This window comes from Ischnura elegans, chromosome 4, assembly GCF_921293095.1.
Source record: "Ischnura elegans chromosome 4, ioIscEleg1.1, whole genome shotgun sequence".
NCBI classification, from domain to species: Eukaryota; Metazoa; Arthropoda; class Insecta; order Odonata; family Coenagrionidae; genus Ischnura; species Ischnura elegans.
In genome coordinates, this window is record NC_060249.1 from 134,738,116 (window position 1) to 134,751,195 (window position 13,080).

Here is a 13,080-nt window from a genome sequence, read left to right on the forward strand (position 1 = left end):
GAGATGGAGCTACCGTCGAATGGCATGAGCGACCCACTATGACCACTGCAGGAACTTCGTGCAATCATAGATCACCCCCTCCAAGTTTATTCCCCTCATCCCAGGACAACTTCCCCTCACAACGACCCTCCCCTCTCAAAGACCCGAACTCCCGACTCGGTCTGCCGCCGTGCCGGTTCTCTCTTGGTCTCTCGGTTCTCTCCCTCAAACCCCCACTGCTCTCGTCGTTTCAGATACGTAAGGTGGTGTGCGGGCCGCACCAGGTCGCATGATGTGTCTGCCCGAAAACAGATTCTATAGACATATCTGTATATTATTGTGTGTATTGGATGATCGGCCATTTCCTTGAGGACTGTGAATTCGGCTTCGCTAGTGGTAGCACGCGTCACCGAAATGACGGCGCGGGATGTTTCCATTCCGTCGATACCCCCTTGAACGCGTCCTCGGGCTCCTATCGTGGAGGCGCATAGTGGGCTGAAAGCGAAAAAACGCTGTAAATACAAAGTTGAACAAATTTAGCGAGAAACTACTACCCTCAATTTTTCCTGAAAATTGCCAAATTTACCCTCGTGCAGTGGTTTCATGAATAGTCCACGTCCTCATTTCGCGCCTCCATTGCTTTCTCTGACAGTTGTCCCAAGGGTGAAATGGACTCATTTGCAATATCAGATCCGTTAAAGAAGACTTCATGTACGGACGGTGGCATTCAATAATAGTTTTTAAAGGGCCAGAGATGGCTATCTTGAGAGGATATCTAGAATAATTGTGATGACTTTTGAATTTTAGGTACCTGTTTTATCCTTTACCAAACAAAGAGGCGCAAGAGAGCTTACGAACAAGAATTCATGAGACTATGCTCTCGTTCCCACATATGGTACGTTATATTGCGTATGTCCTAACTGCTGTCAAAGCCGTATTTGCAAATTAAAATGCACTTTATATGCGACGAGGGACTTGGGTCTGTAAAAATGCAAGTTATGATTCGAGATCCAATTTCCAGACGACTTTTGGTAACTTCATATATGCCCTTTCCTACAATAATATCACTCGGGTAAATTGAATCCTATGTTGACCTCCAGGGGCGGATCAAGGATTTTCTTCTGGGAGGGGCACAAGCAAGGCCGTATCCAGGATTTTGTTCTGGGTGGGGCACGAGGATACCTCGTAATATAAAACGAATGCAATGATAATGGGACCGTATTAAATATCATGCATATTTTTGAGGGTCTGGGGGGGCACGTGCCCCCGTGCCCCCCCTGGATCCGCTTTTGTTCACCTCACTCTCTCATAACTGGGGTAAAGATTATGTCCATGGCATTTCACAAATTTTCGAATACCCTTGTACTGAAATTTTGAGAGCTGCATGGACGCAATTACCTAGTGAGAGGGCCTCTTCATCTGACATCATATAAGACTCGGGGTTGCATTTTCTCCACTTGGCAAGGGTCCCTCTTGGTCATTGTAGGTTCCTTTATTAGCTTGGAGGTGGCCTCATTGCCTTCATCCCTTACATTAATATCTGCTGAAAATGAAAGAACTTCAGCGGAATGGGAGGATAAAGCCTTTCGTTTTCCTCCCTGAAAACATACGACTGGACGTCCACCTGCACTGGCTAAACTGGAGCAGCATGTACATTGTGCTGCATAAGGAATAGTTATAGATTACTTAAAATCAAGAATGTAAACCTAATAAACTTACTGGATAAGGATGATGTACCCTGCAAGCATTCAAGAAAGTTTTTCGGAAAATATATTACTGTCTTGAGCCATTTTCCATCACGTTTTATGGAATCTATTGTTCACTCTTGAACGTTCATTCCACTTCCTCACGTATTTCCAAATAAATCCTTTCAAGAATTCACTATGAAGATACAATGCTATCCTTTGCAAAATGCAATTTTGTAGCAATATATTTCGCCACATAAATGCTTTTGCATTAGATTTTTGCTTCCTACATTTCAATAGGATATCATGCAGCTGCAAGTGTGAAATTTCTTTGGGAGATATTTATACCTAAATTTTTACATAACTTAAAAAAGATCCTAAAATTAGATGGAATTAAAGAGAGAAATTTCGAAAAATATAAACAAAATAAAATGGAAAAGATGGTGTTCCAAGAAGGAAGTGTAAATGAGAAAAGAAGTCAAGTTACAAATAAAATCCGAAATTACGTGAAGTGAATTAAAGTTTTCAATCAAAAGAACAAAATGACCGTTAGCAAAAATAAAATAAGAAACCATTATTTGCAATGCAGTCAAAATAGAATATCAACGTTACTTCGACTAAAATAGATGCTTTTACAGTTGGATGTATGAATCTAACCAACACAGAAAAAAAATCGAAGTATTCGGTTTTCAAGAAAAGCAACAGGAACACAACAAATAGAACCGTTCGGCATCGTAGCATAAGAACAACCAAATGTGAAAATGCATTTCAATATGAAATAGAAAATATTCCTGCGAATATCTAAGCCAAAAACCACTCCCATGACCACTCGGTAGACCTTTTGATAGGTATGGGAGGCTAGGAAGTGGAGGCCATGGATCATAGATGGGTCTTGCCTAGATAGAGAGTTTTTTTGTTAATAAAAGAGACCGTTACCATACTTAAAGCACACGACGTTAGTCAATTCTCCGTAGTAGTATATGAAATGCAGTCAAAAGAAAGAAATCTCTCAGTGTACCTCTTTCAGTGCCCAGCGATTGCATAATAAGAGTCATTCGTAGCAATATTTATTAATTTTACTTTTTGGTGATCGTTTTCTATCACGATTAAATCTATTATCCAGATATAAAAGTGAATGTGGTCATATCGCATCCACACGCTTACTCTGTTGCCGTACTCTCCGCCGCCGCTAACCCTAACCGGAGTCGACCCTATGGACCACACGCATTGAACCAGAAAAGTTACTTAGTAAAATAATAATATAGCCGTCATTTTTTTCGCAAAAATTCTCATAAATGTCGAGTTATAAACAATTTGGCGTCAATTTACGTGTAATGTAAATGGTTAAAATGTAAATCTGTGACAAGAGAGTAAGGTATTATTAAGATGATAGTAAAAAAAATCAGCTGCAAGGTTTTGCAAGGATCCGAATAACAACCATTTTGTGCCTATCTGCCGCACGTGTGAGTGTCAACGCGCGAGTATCAGCTTAGTCTAGGCTCACGGTAAAATGTGTCTTCATTTCATGGACGAGGATTACAAAAAAAGAATTTTCATTTTATATATTATTTTCTATTTTATAACTGCCCAAAAGTACCATATGGAGCAATAAAAAAAATTGGTTTTCAATGTTGAGCGCATTCGTGATGCTGGGACAGGAGGAGGAAAATATTTTGGTCAAGGGAGTGGTTGCCACGCAATACTAGGTGATGCTCGTGCCAAGGGAGATAATTTGTCGACGAAGATGGAAAATGGTTGGCTCAGATTAAGCATAAAATGGCAATGGAGGTTCTACTAATGTAAGTCTAGAATACCTGTTTCAGTGAGCTCAGTTTCAAGAACCTTTTGCAAGGAATAATTATTAATTAGCCCAACATATGGAAAACTTATAGCAGATTGAAATTGTGACGGAAAAAAACAGAGAAGTACAGACTGATACAAAATAAAATAATTTTCCTTGAGAAAATATGGACGGATGTAATTCATGTACGGTTGTTTGAGGTACCTATAATTAGTATATCCCGAAATAATGAGAAAAAGCCAGTAGCACAGCGAAAAACAGAAATATAAATCGTGATGCAAAAAGCGCTTCAGGAAAACAAAGTAAAGCATAAACATTAGAATAGAATATATAGGACACGTAAGCTATTGAAAAGAAGCTAAAATATTCCACTTAATTATTTTCTTCAAAAATTTTCAATTATAAATGACACACTAACAACGTCTCGCCTCAAATTACATGATTAATTTCATTCATTTGCGGGGGACCAAAAGGGTTCTCTAATATCCATTGATGTACAAGCTCTAGGATCGATTATCTCTGGCAGAAGAGCCTCCTTGTAGAAAATAAAACAATTTTTGTTCCATTTTCTCCGACCAAAATTCGTCATCCCGTAAAATTCTGGTATAGCGGCAATCTTGCCTCGTCCATACCACGAATTCACAGAATGGCGCACCTGTGGCATGCAATTGACCTTGCACCTGATAATGGTAATTATGAATTTTTTTTAACTGAGAGTTTTTGTCAAGACAAAAGCACTTAATAGTTTTTGCTGCATCTTCCAATGTTAAATTTTCCGCCGACTAGGTACATTTCAATTCAATAATGCCACCGTCATCGGTTATGCCATCCGGAGAAGCGGCAAGGAAACATTGATTTAGGTCAATGAATAATCCCGATGGCGATACTCGACGTCCTGAGATTTGCTCGTACTTCCTTATCGCTTCCTTTTCGTGCATCTTCCCATACTGAGTCGCTTCATTGGTGAACTTAGTGCTGTACAGAAGGCGTTTCACAATCGGGACCCATTTACTTGTCGTGCGCCTTTAGCAGATAATACCGAAGTTGGACGACGATAGGCGATTCTTCCTCTTCCCACCATCTTTCCTGCTCCGATTGACCCTGAGTTTCTTTCTCCAGTCTATTTCTTGAAGCTGGATTAACTTCCAATGATTTCATTAGTGCGGCCGCTTCTCTCTGCAATTCTTCGTTGTCCATGTCCACATTTCACCATAATCAGCTCCATCATTCTTCTTTGAGAGATTTTTTTTGTTTATAAACGCCTTTCTTGGCTAAACACCTCTGCACTGCTTGTACACGCCGAAGTCTTCGCTGGTAAGTAAATTTAAACACCTTGTGGGGACTTTTTCCACTGAGAACTTACCAAGCTGAATACCTCCACATAGGCCAACCTGGAAATCGAGACCAGAACCATAAGCCCTGTGTTGGTATGACCCCCTTTTTCTCCTGTTCACTTGTTTACCACCGGAAAATTTGGCCACGAGTGACATAAAATTATCCGCATGATTACTAGTGTCGTTGGTAATTAACTGCCCTGATTTGCGCACAAGCGGCTTCAAAGCCAACTCAATTTTTTCTAGGCCAGCATTTTCTTCGGCACTGAAAGTCTTCAGGTGCCTGTCAGCAGCTTCGCAAAAGTAATCCCGGCATTGTGCGTGACTCCCAAACACATGCTTAGGTCCATTTTTCAAGTCATTAATTAAGGATTCAACGCTATTTCCTGTTGTAGAATTATGCGCAATGGCTCCGCGAGCTGCTTTTTTTAATCGCAGAATTTTTTGTCTCGTTAAAATGGCTTTTAAATCGGGCCCTTCGTCAACAATTTTAAATAAAGCTTTGGTGTAGCACTTCACAGCATGATTAGCGCATTCCATTTTTTTTGACATGTCTACCTTATGGAACTAATTTCCTCACTTTTTTCATTACAGTGGAGTCGCCATCTCCAATAAGGTAATGATACTCCAAACCATGCAGCTTCATGCTAGATCTAAATGCATTGACAACCTTATCGGCTTCCATAGCCCCCGAGGAGGAATTCCAATTTTTATAGCATTTCTCACGAGTAGTCGATTCCCCTATTTTTTCTAAATAGGCGCACATGGAACAATATTTATTTCTAACATCCAAGTGAAGCAACCTTTTAGTGCGATGCCCAATCACACATTTATCAGCCTTACCTATCCTAATTTTTCTTCGCATTTTCCGAAGGTTGCCTTGTCTATACTACGCATTCCTATGGTAGAGAATGCCTCCTCTAAGTTGGCATGCCCTCCTCCTGTTGACATAAACCCCCAAACTGCACTGTCTGCAATTTTTAAGGAAGTATTTACGTTTTCCCCAATTTTCTCCTCAGTTTCCACATCTTGGTGGCTGGGTTCGCTAAATACTGTCCTTTTCAATTTACAAAAAAGACACTGAAAATCCAAGCGCCAAACAAGAGATTTTGTGGACGTAGACAATAGTCTGAAATATCCATTACTGCTTAGTAGGCACGTCGTTCGATGGAATTCAAGAGATCGAATTTCTCTCAAGAAATGCTGTCTGTCAACGATAAATCTCCCATTAATCAGGCTGATTGCTGAATCAAGACCCGGATTATGCACTTCTTCTGTACTTAAGTCCAATGAGTCCCTGAAATACAAAACAAATCCATATGCATTAAAGCAATAGTAGGTACTATATGCAGCAATAATAGCATATAAATCAGCTTAGAAAATTATAAACTAAGGGTGTGCTGCAATTCCCAGATGGAATTATATCATTGAAATAACGTAATTAATTAACTTTGAGTTCAGCACGCCAAATGCTCAAAGCTACAGCGAACGTGAACGGATTCAAGGTATTTATTAACCTGGGGTAAAAGTATTCTTCTTCAGAAGGTGATGTATCCCGAGAGTATTCTGTACATCGTGCAGCGAAACTATACGAATTTTCGTCTCAAATAACCTCTAGGGAAAAGCTTTCATTGAATCTGGCGCAAGACAATACTTCATAAAGGCGTCTTGGATGGGTTTGAACTAGTAGTGAATTGTACTTAATTGCCAAATTTTTAGCCATAATTAACAAGGCTAAAATATTATTTTCTAGCAGTGTCCCTTGTGCATGATTGTGTCCGCTAGAAACGAAGTCTTTATCACACAGAAAATAAGGATTCTTCATTGCGTTTAATTTGCATCAAACTTGCTAGCAAAAGCATACGATGTAATTTATTCATCCCAAATAAAATGTATTCATGTATGTCATCTAGCGTGTCAAAAGTATTGTGAAAATTATTTCCCTCTTTGCATTTCAACCTAACTCCGATCGTGTTGTCAAGTTGGACTAGCCATTACGTGGAACGAATCCTCATAACAAGACGCTCTGAGCCATTCATGTAACATGATCCCACACTCCGGAATATGAGCTGGAGTTTGGATCAGGTGTGTCGACTGCCTGACGCCAGTCCCCCTGCCCTCGCTATTTCCCCTCTCAGTTCGAGCGGCCGCTGCCGTTGCCAGCCCTAGTGCGCAGTGAGACTCACATGCCGGATAAATGGGAGGATATATGGTCCGTGTGGTCGCGCAAGGCTCGTGCGAAGTGCGGTGTGTGTGTGTTAGGAAGATTGGTCTTTGTCTCTATAATTTGAAGCATACAACAGCGGGATGGACTAAAATAAAAATAAAAGATACTTAATTTGAGTGGAAGGAAATTTTATCTTTATCTTCTTATTTGACAGGCCAACCCGCGGAAAAACATAGATTTTCGCTAAATTGTCGTCTGCGCAGTTAAATTTGTCTCAAGATCAAATATGAGACTTTAAATGAAGAATATCAGACCTCAGCGGAGGCTACTTTGAACTTGGTACGCGAAAAATTAAGTTTTTCCTTCAATAATATAGGAAGCGTAGAACATAGAGAGAATTATCAACCAATCTATTTTCGTCCGCCCTATACACCTCCCAAATCCCGTCTATTCCAAAGCTTCACAAAAGGAAGTCCGAATACGATTACCATGCGTTATAGAAAATTAAGTATTACTCAGGACATAAATTTATTTTACGGATATTATTTCTAAAGAACTTTACGGAATATGAGCCTGTTTACCGTAAAGAAGTGGAATTCTAAGAATAATTCTAAGAACATCCTTTGGAACTTAGATATGGTACTTATTCTACAGCAACAAAGTCGATTTTCTTTGATTGGGGTATGTGATTTTGTAATGGAGAATGATTTCATAAGTATTAGAAAAATTCGTATTTAAACTATTACTCAAAGAAAAAATGTGAAATAACAGCTGTATACTTCATCTACATCTACATCTACATAATACCCTGCAAGCCGCCTAAAAGGCGTGTGGCAGGGGGTGTTAGGACACCAGCCGTTTACAGATATAAAAAAAAAAAAGAAGTGCTGTAACGAGGTTGGGACAAGCGTTTATTAAAGTCCTTTATTGTTCGGGGGAAAAACGAATTCCCATATCTATCCGTTCGGCAAAAAATCTCTCTTAATTTATCGCTTCTGTCGGACCTGGAAATATAGTGTGGCTCTAAGATTATGTTCTCTGTGTGGCTCTTAAAGATATCCATTCTTAATTGTTCAAGCAATCTAAGCCTAGCGCGCAGCCTCCGAGTCTCCAACGGCTCCCAGCCTAATTCGCTTAACATCTGGGTAACACTGTCTGTACGCCCGTAGCGGTTTTTGACGAAACGCGCAGCCTTCCTTTGTATCTTATTCAGTTCGCGGATTAAGTCTTTCTGCACTGGATCCCATACACTCGCTGCATATTCAAGGTGCGGTCGGACGAGAGCGAAATAGCACCTTTCTTTTACTTTCTCATCCGAAAATCTTCCCACAATACGCTTGACGAATCCTAATTTCTTCAGGGCTATGCCGCAAATATTCTTTATATGTGTTCCCCACGTGAGGTTCGAGGTTATCGTAACTCCCAGGTACTTCACTTCGTCTGTTGCCTTTATGTTAATGCCATCCACTGCATAAACATTGTTAGTGTTGGATGAATTCCGCAAGAAATGTACCGCCATGCATTTGCTCAGATTGAGTTCGAGTTCCCACTCTTGACTCCACAAATGAACGTTGTTTAAGTCCGATGATAGAATTTCAGAGTCAGAGTGATCACTAATTTCGCGATAGATGACAGCGTCGTCAGCAAATAAACGTATTTTACTATCGTCAGTAGTGTATACACTTTCGAAGTGGGCATTTAAAGTGTTAGCTTTGCCAATATTTTCGGTGACAAGTTTACCATCTTTATCAAATAACGAATCTACGGTTGAATGTTTTCCCTGAAGCTCTCTGGCATACGACCAAAAGGATTTCGGATTTTCTTCGAGTAATTCACCAAGTACTTTTTTCTTAAACTTTCGCATTGCAGTTCGCATTGATTTCTTGGTTATTGAGCGTTGAGCAGCGTAACTTTCTTTAGCTTCAAGTTCCTTCGATTTATTACGAGACGTGATGGACTTTCTGTACAAGTTGTATAGTTTTCTCTGTTTCCTAAGTTCTCTTCTGACATCGTTATTGTACCAGCGAGGTTCCTTATTATCACATTTCAGTTTTTGCGGAATATGTTCGTTGATTCCTTGGCGCAGAATTTCTAAGAAACGTGTCCATATTACATCTGTGCTTTGGTCCTTTGATGTAACAACGAATTTTTTGTAGGAGTCATTAAGCATCTCGCCAAATTTAGTGAAGTTACATTTATCGAATAGGTAAATATTGCGTTTTGGTTTTACGGCTGACACCACATCAACTTTTAACGTCGCAAAGATTACTCTGTGGTCGCTTATACCGTCAATAATATCGACTTGTTTTATCAACTTAGGATGGCTTACTGCTAAAAGGTCTAATAGCTTGTTTCCTCTCGTAGGTTTGTCAACTACTTGGGCGAGAGAGTGATTTGCAAGTATGTTGAGTAATACCTCGCTGATTTCTTTATTCCTTGAATTCGGTTTTACAGTGTAAGTATCCCAGTTTATGGATGGAAGATTAAAATCTCCCCCGATTACTATTACACCTTTACTGTCTCTTTGAGTAAATGCGGATATTTGATTTTCTAGAAGGTACATAATATCGACTTCGGAGTTCGGCGGTCTATAAAAAGAGCAAACATGAATACTCCTTTTGTTTCGTTGTTTAATTGTACACCATACGCTTTCAATTTCGTTGTCAATTATTTCGTGGGCGGCGCTTTGTAAATGGGATTTAACTGCAATAAAAACTCCGCCACCTGTCCTATTGCGTCGATCGCATCTGTAAATTTTATATTCTGGAGGAAAAACTTCGCTGTCGCTTATATCTTCCGTAAGCCAGCTCTCTGTCCCCATGACCACGTCTGCGTCCTGAAAAATATGCTCGATTTCGGCGCGCTTGTTTTTTACACTACGGCAATTAACTACAACAAGGTTAATGTCATATTCTGTAGTTAGAGTTTCGGTTGGTTCTTTTCTAGGCTTTTGTATACTCAGCGGGAGAATTTTATTGGCAGTACTAATAATATTTGATATTTTTTCTTTCTCTGGAGCCCGCGTTTTGGGAATTATGACGCTATTGTCCGGCGTTAACGCTTCTAAGCTTACTTTCTTGTATATTTCGCATTGCGGATTTCCTCGGAGGCTACGTTCAATTAAATCTTTGCTAACCCCGCTAGATGACCTACCCTCTAGTCTAAAAAATACCTACAGTGCTCAAAAATCCTACGAGCCACCCGTTCCGACGCCTCTTTGGAATAATGCACCCCAGACGAATTGAGGGGAGCCCGGCACGATCTAAGCACCGGCCGAAGATCCACGAACTCTGCTCCAATGCTCACACAGAGTTCCCACAGCCTCTTGTTGATCCAGGAAATCCTGTCCCAAACTCGAGGGCCGCAGTCCGTCCGTGGAACAATGCTACAGATGGACAGTCGCATATCGACACCAGTGCCCCTCCGAACGCGTTCCACTTCCGAGCTTAGATCCCTGAAGGAATTTAAGATCTCATCAGCTCTGCGTTCGGAGGCATCATTAGTGCCGACATGGGCCACCACCCGCAGTCTAGAACAGCCCGTGTCCTTCACCGCTGCTTTTACCGCCGCCGTAGTGTGGGATACAAGACCTCCTGGTATACACCAGGAAGAGACCCGTTGGTCCGCTCCGTCTCTCCTTGCCCTCTTCTCCAACTGGGGGAAAATCCGCCGGACGTTGGAACTCCCTAACAGAACAATCCCCGCCCTCCCTCCCCGGCTGCCTCTCGAAGCTGCATCCCTCGCGACAGGGGGTTCCTTCACGACCTCGCCAATTAGCTCCCCGGAATTGTCCTCCGACAAGACCGCGAAGCTGTTGTGAACGGGGATGGGGTTAGCCTTCGCTTCCCCCACTCCCCGACTTGGCCGTGCCACCGCCCCCCGCCCTTGGGGTACAGCCTCGGGCCTCAGGCTATGAGTAATCCCCCGACCCGAAGACTGCACCGTCCTCTCCAAGGTCTCCGCGCAGGCTACCGCCCCCGAGCTTGCTCGAGACTCCACCTTGGAATTGCTCGGACCCGTAGAGGGGACGCTACGATCCCCGGACCGTGGGATTTCCACAAAACCCGTTACCCGGGCGTGTATTTCTGCCACCAATTTCTCGAGTTCGGTGACGCGTGCCTCAAGAAGGTCGCTTTTCGCCTTACTCTTGATCTTGGTGACGGAAGATCGGCCAGCCATACTACTCTAGGGGCTTTATCGGCTTAAAAAAAAACGCTATGAAATTACAGAAATCGATAATAATGATACAAATATTGCGTAAGAGGAAGTTAGTTTTCTAAACGAGTTAGTTAAGACAGGTAATAATGATGAAGAACAAGGGTGAATGATAGAGCTCGCACACAAATGAAGGATCAAGTAACTTTTAGGAATTAACACTAATACCTTAAATCTATCAATAAGTCCTAATAGTATTATAACTAGGCAATCTTTACAAACAATTGAGGCAACTTGAAATAAGGAAGAGAGAAGAGAAATTAAAAGCAAGTAAGTTGGTCAGCGACTACTTATCCGTTTCCCCGTCGCGTGGCAGGCACAGCAGCAGCTACAGGACCAGGCGGCTTCACAATACTACTTCACTATTACACTTTTACTACTCTTACTACTTCGCAAAATATGAATAGCAGAAGTACACACTAAAATCACTACACTAAGAAAAACGGAAGTAACGGCGTGAAAGCCCAAAGTGATCGCTGTCGGTCAGTGAAGAACCGGTTTCAGGAGCGCACGGCAAACACAACCTCACTCTACGAGAGCTGGTCGAGTTGATACTTACATTAAGCCTTCAGAATTCAAATGATGAGTTGGGTCTAAATATTATGGATTATCTACAGTGGTACTTAATTTCCTGAAAAGTCGGTGGATAAACGTTAATAAATATTAAAAATTGGCTACAAATAGATAATATTATATGCATTGTATTGCCATATCTGAATACTCACTTCACTCGCCACTTCCTGATACTTTATGCTGACCTCTTCTTCCTCTTTGCCGACAGGAATAAGGCTCCCTTTTTGCTGCGTCGATAGTCCCTCTTAGAATTAGTAGTTTCCATCGATAAGCTTTCTTGTTTGACTCAGGCAAAACCAAAATTCAACAATGAAAAAAATTAGCGTCGCATGGGCACGATCGAAGAAAGTGCGACCAGAATCCCCAGCCGAAGAAATCGAAACTCGATAACTCTCTCGGAGTTGTCTAGAAGTGACAAGATCACACGACTGCAAGATGCTACTTCTTATCCTGTGCGCTCCTGAGTCGTTCGTTACCTCCCTTTAAGTCCATCAAGCAGCTCAAAGCTTCGAAGAAAGAGGGAGGACGCTCCTTCCCCTACCCGACCCCTCCCCCTGCCGTGCTACCGCTGCCTCCCCTTCCTCTTGCCGAGCGATCAAGTCCTTCTAGTACCCTCACCTCGCCGCAAGCGACGCCCTACGACGGCTCCTGTTTTAGTCATTATTATTCGGCAATTTATGACTTAATGCATGTGTATTTCTTGGTTTTAAAACTCGCAATTGACTATTAACGTAGCTGGGTATTTCCCGTTGTGATTGGTTTTTGCTTAACACAATGCGTTCACTTAATTCCTACGTGTTAAAATTGCAATTTCCACTTTATGTAAATTTGGATAAGCTAGGGAGAACATATACATTAACTTTTATGCAATGGCGAAAATTTCACTCCGATATTTTCATTATCACCGCTTAAATTAGAAAACGCGTTTACCGGGCAATCACCTTTCGCCTTAATTACGAACCACCCGAATCTTATACCGAGTGCATAGGGTGGATTCCCACCCCTTGGGTCCGGGGCCATACCTCCATACAAGGCAGTGATCTTTTTCACTGAAGTCCCGATATGTAATTGCGTGCTGCATGAAGACAGCTTTACATATTGGACTCCGTCTGTATGATGGGACGTTAAACTTTGATCCGTCTCCCACGATAAATTTCTTATTGCTGGTTACCTGAATGGGAAACTTGGTTAATGGGAAACCGGTCAAGCTAATCGTAAAATGGGTTTTGTTAAAAGAATATTAGGAAAGTGCGACGACAAATTCATAGAAATTAGCTACTTTTCCCTTGTTAGACCACATTTAGAGTGCGCTGCCAGTGTTTGGGG

At 41.6% G+C, this 13,080-nt stretch overlaps 1 long non-coding RNA gene across 1 annotated transcript; it reads right to left on the bottom strand.

The window, feature by feature from the left end:
* Positions 1-4,488: 4,488 nt before the first annotated feature.
* On the bottom strand, positions 4,489-12,753 carry LOC124156955. Its single transcript, XR_006864471.1, has 3 exons — positions 11,907-12,753; positions 11,741-11,812; positions 4,489-6,096 (listed from the first exon to the last, which is right to left on the bottom strand). It is a non-coding gene; the product is annotated as an uncharacterized LOC124156955 (long non-coding RNA).
* Between the last annotated feature and the right edge of the window lie 327 nt (positions 12,754-13,080).